This window comes from Ostrea edulis, chromosome 10 (assembly GCF_947568905.1).
Source record: "Ostrea edulis chromosome 10, xbOstEdul1.1, whole genome shotgun sequence".
Taxonomy (NCBI): Eukaryota; Metazoa; Mollusca; class Bivalvia; order Ostreida; family Ostreidae; genus Ostrea; species Ostrea edulis.
The window spans coordinates 23109032-23115537 of record NC_079173.1 but is presented as its reverse complement, the minus strand read 5'-3'; the positions used below and the strand labels follow the sequence as shown (position 1 = coordinate 23115537).

Genomic DNA, 6506 nt, shown 5'->3' with positions numbered 1-6506 from the left:
TTTGATTTTGTAGATAGAGACATGATGCTGTATAAACTTCTGTTGAATGATATAAATGGTAAAATGTATAACTCGATCAAGAGAGGTATTTTTCATCATTTTACCGGAAATAACCTTATGACCCTCAATTGACTCCAGAAAACATAAGGCCTAGAGATTTTAACACTTGGAAGTATTTCTGTATATGACGGTCATTTTCAAAATGGCGACACAAAAAGAATTGATGCTGGAAATGGACTCAGGGTCGTCAAGTTACTCTAGAAATAAATTTTGAAATCCGACAACCTTGATTTTTTGAAGATTTTGGCAGTCAATTTAAAGGGATTGATTTACGATTTCCTCCCAAATTTTGTTTTGTTTTTCACTTTAAATGATCAAAATCTACAGTATAATATGTTTAAAAGGTTTCGCAAAAAATATTAAAGTTATTCATTATGACAAAAGCTCGCTATAGAGAGTTTATTATTTGTTTTGAAAACTAAGATTGAGGTGTGTTATTGTTTATGAAGTTTTCAAAAGAAATGGATATTGATCCAAGTTCATTATATATATCACATCTCAAGTATACTTTAGGTAAAATGTGTCATTTAAAAGTTATGATTATACAAAATAAAGATGCTTTAAATTACAAAATTAACGTTTCACTGGTTTGTTTGTTTGTTTCCATAAAATGACTCGAGTCTTTGTTTACATAATACAGAATCAAAGCTAAAATATTGCCCTTATCCTTGCATTGAGACGGTTCAAGTTTTGGTTGTCAACATTGAATGAGTTATATTTCTAACATCAAAAGTGAAAAATATTCCTTCGTAAAACGTGAACTAGTCCCTTTAAATTGCATGGCGGCAATTCTTAACATTTTTAAAACTCATGGCACCCCGTCTGAAGACCCCATATCAGCCCACAAAGTGTGAATTGGATCTTTTGAAGCACTTCCATAAAATAGTGTGGACAAGTGCAGCACTTAACATGTTAAAGAGGAGTAATGATAAGAAAGCTAGATACAACGAGGTCTTTCGTAGGACTCTGTAATGATTGATTGATTGTATGTTGTTCAATTTTAGTTAATCAATTAACAAAACGTTTTCAGTTTTCGGCATACTTGTATATAGGTCATTCTACAATACTCGTGATAAATGATGGGACACGCGATTTTTGAATAAGAACCTATGTTAATTTGAAGAATAGAGATTGGAATAGCTAATAAGTATTAGAAAAGATAGCAATAAATGTCTCATTAATATTTAAAGCATTTAAAAAACCTACCCCAGAGTGCAATGCTTGTTACACAGTATCAGCTCTTTTGTTATGATTTGTGCTTTGCAATTTAACGAAACTTGAATCTATTATTAAATAAATAAGTTTGGAACCGGACACTAACTGTAGTAACAAATTGACCAGAAATTGTATTGGAGAAACTGACCAAAGCCTCATACAAAAATCAGATCTGTTCGCAAAGTGACGGTTTGGTTTGAACGTATTTTATTGTGATATAATTACAAAGGAATCGGGCACAAGTTCCAAAAACTTAGACCGCCCTCTCCCTATATTTAAGAAATAAGGTATCATTTAAAAATATTTATCGGGATATAAATACGGGTTGGTCACGTGATCAAATTCCATAAAGCCCGAAGGGCTTTATGGAAAATTTGATCATGTACCAACCCGTATTTATATCCCGATAAATATTTTTAAATGATACCTTATTACTTATATTTACATTTTTGGTCGGTAACATTGCTGAATTGTGTTAACAACACGTTTCCATACATTTCAAATTGTTGACGTCCACAACGAAACGTCATAAATGTTCAAAATGACGACAACACAAAACAAAGTTCTATAAAATGAAGAACTGTTTTAATTATTAAGACGCTAGAAAGCAAGTATATCAACATATACTTATACATTAACTCGGGAGTATATAATGGAAAACTCTTCCATGTGTCTAATTTTAGGGGGTGGGGGAATTATGATTTAAACGGGGATACGCAGTGTTACACTTAGAGTTGTGATGCGCTTTGACTTTTGAAAAGTGAAGACGTTGAAGACCGACTTTGAAAGATATTCTGTGGATATTACGGAGTTAACAGAAGACTGAGAAGGAGGAACATGAAGAACAGGGCGGCAGTCGTCAGGTGTAGGCAAATTATTTATAGACAGGACAGCTCGACAGAGGACGCAGCTCAGATGAATCTCCGGAAAGAACTGAACATCGCAGAGAATGTGGAACTGCACGAAGGTAAGGGACGGTTTGGATTTGGATATGTAATTGTTGATAAACATGAGCTCACTGAACGCTTCTTTTGACTCGATAATTTTTTGTAATAGGTTTTTAACGACGCCTCGCTTCGATGTCCCGACATAAACTTGGAAACCGACATCAAGCAATATGGCTGCTGTGGCACGGAAGCAGTGTGGTGTGTAAGTCTTAATGCACTTTGACGACTTATCGGCCATACATCCTGTGAACGACCTTTTTGCTAAAGCCTAATGTCATCGTCTAGCAGTAGGTACAATTCCGCATCACCGATGACCAAGGTGAAGTTGTAGCAGACGAAATTTTAGACATATGGCCTAGTAGGCTAGTAACTAAAGACATTGTTTACAGTTATGCTTTTATCAATTATTGATGAAAGTCCACTGCTTGGGATACAAATAAAACCGTAAATACATTTTGTGGTGTTGATTTCATCTATTGAAAGATTTCTGTAGTAAGTGAGAGCGATTGCTAGATGTGTATTGCCTTAGTAAAAGTAGTACCTGTTACCTACTTTTAACAAATATTCATACGCACAGCCGTGACCTCTGTTGACCCTGTAGTATATTTATCCAGAAATAAATACGTATTGCTCGTAATAGTGTTATGTAGGAGAAAACAGTTGCAAATGTAAATATATACACGATAATAACATAAATACAAAGTCTTTCATAATATGTATGATTATTAATTAACATTAAGAATATGAATATACTAGATAATCCATATTAGACATGGCATCTAACATTAAAAACATATATGATAGGATGAAGTACAATCCTAGACTAATGATCAAATCGATTTCTCTGTTTAATAAATGTATGAATAAGAGAGGAAAGATATTCATTTTCCTTATTGCCGAGAGAAGTGTCACCCCACAGTAAAACAGGTGTGTTCACTATTTGAAGTTTGTCAATAAAAGAAATGATCGTCATCCTCTACACATCCCAGGTGTATATAGAGGCCTCTCAACGATATTGCAGCGGAATAAATCTTTATCAAGAATGCAGTTGTGTCGAAGCCTTGTATGTATAATACAATTGTAACAGGTTTGTAGTTTCATAATAAGCAACTCCTGTATGGGTTCAGGGAATTTAATATCACAGTGAAGGATATCTCACATGCACATATTTTTTACAGCCCTGCAATACAGGTAAAATAACAATAATATGATATCACAGAGTGCATTAATTAATAATTGACAATATTACTTATATGATTAATGAATGTAATTTCCATCAAGATAAATGTATTACTTGTATCAAAATCACAATAAAGGGAGACAACTCTTAAAGTTACATATACTGGTATGAACAGATTTCTCCCATAGTCATAAGAATACATTATCATTAAAACTTAAATCATATATTTACCATTCTATGGGAAGAGGCTTCCACATACAAGTACAGGGTATATATATCTATGTGGATATGTACATGGACTCTGTAATTTACATACAATAGTCTAAAAATACTATTTATTAAAGTTAGACTCAATTGCTCACTCCGAACAAGTTAATCAAATATTCTGATTATAAAATAAAGTGTAACTTGATAGATTCACCAATTTACTCTAAATATAAGCAATTGATTCATGAAATCAAAGAACTTTAAACAAAACTATCATTCTTTGTAGATCTAGCCTTTCTCTCAGTTAATATTTAGTGCAAAAGGAATCTCATTAAATCTGCAAAAATATATAGACTGGAAATATTAATTGACATTTACCAATAAGGATAATTAGTAATGAATTACTTACCAGAAAAGAAGGAAAAGTCTTTATAGAAGGTCTTAGTCAATGTTGTCGATATGAAGTCTGTCCTCTCTCAAAACTAGACAAAGAATGCTCAATTTTGGCGGTAAAACCCAATGACCAAAACAATAAAAACCAACCAAAAGCAACTTCACAAAACACAACCAATGAAGTTCAAGAACACTACAAGACCTTTAACATATGCCTTAAGGTAATGACTATTAAATGTGTTCACCTATATATGTACATGTAAGGGCTAGAGAAATAAAGGAGTGGATCTAGGGTTTTCTAAAGTAAAATACATTGAAGCATATATCTATAGCAAAATTTATTCATTAACCCAAAGATCACTCTATTACACAATTGTATTTACACGCCTCTATCCGAATGAAAAATAAAAGGTTTTTTTTATGTTACTGATGCATTTTATGAATTTTGATAAAAGTTCAGATTGTCTTGTCCCTCATGTATGACTGTTGGAACAAAGAAGTTGTTAAAAATTTGTAGTCTACATCTTGGTGTTCTATGGTCGTGAAAATTTCTTGTAAAATTTTAGGAACGGGATCTGATACTTAGAAAAATATCCTACATATAATCAGGAACTAAATAGCGGCTTCCTTTACAATTTGTTTTTAATCTTGTTGTTTTTCTTCCGATGTTAAGTGGTTCCTAACCGGGTTTCAAAATATAGAGATTCCCATGATGACAATGATGTCAAAGAAGTAACTGTTCTTGCAACACTTAATTTAAAATTTTCCAACTTTTCTGACTTTTCTGAATCAGTATGGCTACATCCTCCCCATACTTCTGAAGCATACTCTAATATCGATCAAACAAATGTGATGTACATTAATGATAAGGATTTTCGACTAAGTTTAAATTTCAACTTTTTCATCAACCCCATATTTTCTTGGCTTTGATTGATATTGTACATGTATCAATATAATAGGACCAGCTTAGATCTTGAGGGAAAATAACTCCTAAATGTATATGATGTGTAACAAATTCTAAATGACTTTGCTGAAATAAAAGATTAGGAGTATTTAGATGGGGGGGGGGGGGGTAAAAGATATTGCTTTAGTTTTTTTCTGGATTAAATTGCAGTAACCATTTCCTAGACAAAATTTCTAAGTGATGTAAGTTATGATTTAGATTGTTTTGTAGAGTTTGTGAATTATTACAAGTGTTTTGTAAAGAATTGTCATCTGCAAATAATCTACAGAATGATAAGTGATATGTGTTTTAATTATCAAAGGCCTCAGGTAGCGCAAAAAGCAGGTCTATTGGACCCTAAAGGTCTGATAACTCAAGTTCCGGTAAGCATTTCAATTCCCAACAATCTAAACACTGGTAAATGTGCATGAAAATGACACAGCATCAATTTTACCATTCCGGATGAAGTTCACATTTACGCAATCATTTTAAGTATATGCCTAGAACTCACTTTCAACACAAATATACATGACTGAATGAATAGATGCAAGGTTAAATAGAACACAAATGAATATACATGTAGTTCAGTGACAATACCTATCGGCGACAATCCATTCCTCAGTCAGGGCGAGGCTCGGTACATCTGTGACTAGGTCTTTTACAAACAATGTTACCTGGCGGTACATGTATTTTTGTCTTATGAATTATAAGTCCATTGCTTAGACCAATTTTGTATACAATCAGATATTTAGTTATTTAACCTTTCTCCAAAACTCGAGGCAGTCTATTGCAGAATAAATCAACAGCTGAATTGCGACACAATTTAATGAGTTTTTTGTCATCAGCAGACGTCTCTTTGGCAAACAAAAACCAAAATAGAAAACAAAAACAACGGAATTCATTGCACTAAAATGAAAATGGTGGTACTTCGAAATACCCGACAGATGACAAAACTTCTCAGAAACAAACATATTCCAGTCCCACCATAGCAACCTTTTGTCAACGATGACTACGCGGTGCTTTTCCCTTTTCCACTGTTCTTACCAAGTTCAAAGGAGAATCATTATCTGTCACAAATGTAAACTATATTTTAATCCTGTTCAACTATTAGATATACATACATGAAACAGATGGACTAAATAAAGCATTAAAACTAGTGTCCTTGAGAGAGATTAATAAATGTACGAGAATCCAGCATCTCCTAGACTTCCGATTTTTATTCTGACCTATAATAAAAGAATTAATATCCATGCAAAAGAGCGTTATCCAACCCCTAATATATAGATATGTGTTATTCATAAAATGCGTTTATCCATTAATTACCGAGACTGTATTATTTAACGTGCATAATTATCGCAAATAGATGCGACATCAATCTGATATAGCATAAGTAAAACTGTTTCAGAGCCGTGGGACGACATTTTAACCATCAACGCGGATATTATAGTTTTCATCTATAGGGTAGTGGTTGTACTGTTTTGCTGCTCCTTTCATACATGTCCCGAAAAGGTGATTTTTTCTGGCTGACGTGAGCTAGGGAGGTCCTCTTGTCTAGAATGAT

The 6506-nt window shown here is 33.2% G+C and overlaps 1 long non-coding RNA gene across 1 annotated transcript; it reads left to right on the top strand.

Moving 5' to 3' along the window:
• Positions 1 to 2113: 2113 nt before the first annotated feature.
• Positions 2114 to 2678, top strand: LOC130051049 (uncharacterized). The gene is made up of 2 exons (XR_008799455.1): positions 2114 to 2242; positions 2332 to 2678. It is a non-coding gene; the product is annotated as an uncharacterized LOC130051049 (long non-coding RNA).
• The last annotated feature ends 3828 nt before the right edge of the window (positions 2679 to 6506 follow it).